We start from the raw sequence: 2500 nt of genomic DNA on the forward strand, positions 1-2500 counted from the left end.
AAAAAAATAAATATTTTATTTTTAAATAAGAAAATTTTGAAAACACGTTGAGGGCCGTTAAGTGCGTCCCAGTTACTCCCGCGCTTTACCCGCGCCCGCCGCTCTGAATTGCATTCCCTCACCTCCTGACGAAAATGATTTATTTAATTTATTAATTATCGAAGACAATATTACCGATTTCTAAACGAAAATCTGAAACAGAAAAATCAGAAAAGGATACGGTCACATCTAGGACTGATTTTTTTTTTTTATTATTTTGGTGATTTTTCTCTTTCAGATTTTCTTTTAGAATTCGCTAATATTATCTTCGATAATTAAATATTACAATATTAGGTTTTACTCAGTAAAGTTATTCCAAAAAATAAATAATTACTATTATTATTATTTATAATTTTTATTCACACATAAATATGACACTTAGGTACACAGCATAAGAAGAATAATAACAAAAAACCTAATTTTCCCCGAAACCGCTACGCCATCTATCGTCTACAATGTTTTGAACTCATCAAAAGACGAAAAAAAAGAAGAAAGGTTTGTGAATTGATTTCTTTTTTCGATATCATACTACAAGTCGTAAGTTGGGTTTCTATATTATATTGATCGGCGACCGGATAAATCATCAAAATGATAATTCATCACATATTTAAAAAGTTATGTAAAGTCATGGAAAGTGATGAAACAAAAACTTTTTTTTACTGGGTTAAGTAGGTTAGGTTAGGTCAGGTTAGGTTAGGTTGGGTTAGGTTAGGTTAGGTTAGGTAAGGTTAGGTTAGGTTAGGTTTAAACAAATCATCGTTTTTAATGATTCTATATCACTTTTTAAAAGTGTGTTGAACAGTCACCGTGTTGAGTTAGCATGGAACCATATTGATCATAAATTTTATATATAATCATAATACATAGGGCGACTGAAGAAAGCCACACTAAGTTTATCGAAAACCGCCACGAGTGTCGATGAAATAAATAAATAAATAAATTAATTAAAATTAAAAGAAAATCGATAAATGCAATCAGGTTGCATGATAAATCACCACAATGACAACAGAACACACATTGAAAAAGTGATATGAAGTCATTAAAAGTGATGAAACAAAAATTGGGTTAAATACTTATACTCGTAACCTATTCAACCTAGTTTTTGTTTCATCACTTTTCATGACCTCACATCGCCGTTTAAAGGTTTGTTGAATTTTGATTTTGACGATTTATCCGGTCACTAACCCCTAACCTAACCAGAATACGGGACACGTCTCCATCGTCTTTTTTTTTTCGAAAATTCGGTTAAAAAAAAAAAATAACATTCTGGAGGAGAACCACCACTTTCTTGCCCTGTTTTAGGTACTGACAGTACCCCTTCAGAGCAACAACTCGGAAACTGCTTTTAAATTTAACTGAAACTGTAATGAAACATTCTTTATGGGCATTCTGGTAATCATGTACCGCTTCTGTTGCGGTTATCATCTGGGCTCGCTCCACATGAATTAACATACACTTTACGCATTGAAAGAGTCCATAAATTTTTTTTAAGGTTTTTTTATTCTCGCGGCTCTATGGACGTTACCCTTGGCTTTACCCATCGATTTATATATTAGGCATGACCAATTACCACTCCCTAGAGACAAGTAGAGGTATTGCTTTGCTTAAATATTTTTTTCAACTAATAAACGATCACTTATCTAATAATGATATACTGGCCCAATTATTTTTTTTTTGTACCAGAGTCTCACTCTCGAGGACGTCATAACAATGACGTCTTCTATATAGTAGAGCGAGCCGCACTAATTTATTTATAAACTCACGAGAGCTACGTGCTTTTTGAATGCGGTAGATAAAAAAATAGATTTTTATTTTTTGTGTCCTATAGCGCATTTGCGAGATTTTTGGAATTGCATATACACTGCATAAATGGTACAATTATGGCTATTTTACTTGTAATTGTTATAAATAAATGTACAAATTATATAAATAAATACATACCTAACCCCCGTTTCTTATTTTCGGCATTCGGAGTGGTTGAGGGTGCAATGGCAAGGCCATTTCCTGGTTATCAGCTGAAAACGGGATACGCCGAGCAGTATCTTGTTCTGATCCAACTTCACTGTCTGAGTCAATGGTCAATTGTTCCCTGTGGGACTTCCTTTTTAGAGGGTCAAGCAGTAGGCGATGTGGAGGAAATTAGTTCATGAATCTTTTTCATAAGGTTTTTTTCACGGTCCCCCAAAGGATCTCCAGGATTCCTGGTGGAGCCATCGGAATCCTCCGACGAAACCGCACCAGACGCCATTTACACTGAAAAATGTCAAGACAATTGAAGAAAAGTCAAAATTAAAAGTAAAAAAACGTTTTGGAGCAAATTGTATGTATGTAACATTTCAATGTTAACTTTTTTTTCTAATTTCTAAATTTTAAAAAAGGGACATTTTGGAGGAGGCCCACCACTTCCCCGCCCTGTTTTAGGTACTGATGGTACCCCTTCAGAGCTCTCGCAAGGACGCTA

The sequence above is a fragment of the Hesperophylax consimilis genome, unplaced genomic scaffold (assembly GCF_061612785.1).
Source record: "Hesperophylax consimilis isolate HC1 unplaced genomic scaffold, BYU_Hcon_1.0 scaffold_189, whole genome shotgun sequence".
In the NCBI taxonomy this organism is placed as follows: domain Eukaryota; kingdom Metazoa; phylum Arthropoda; class Insecta; order Trichoptera; family Limnephilidae; genus Hesperophylax; species Hesperophylax consimilis.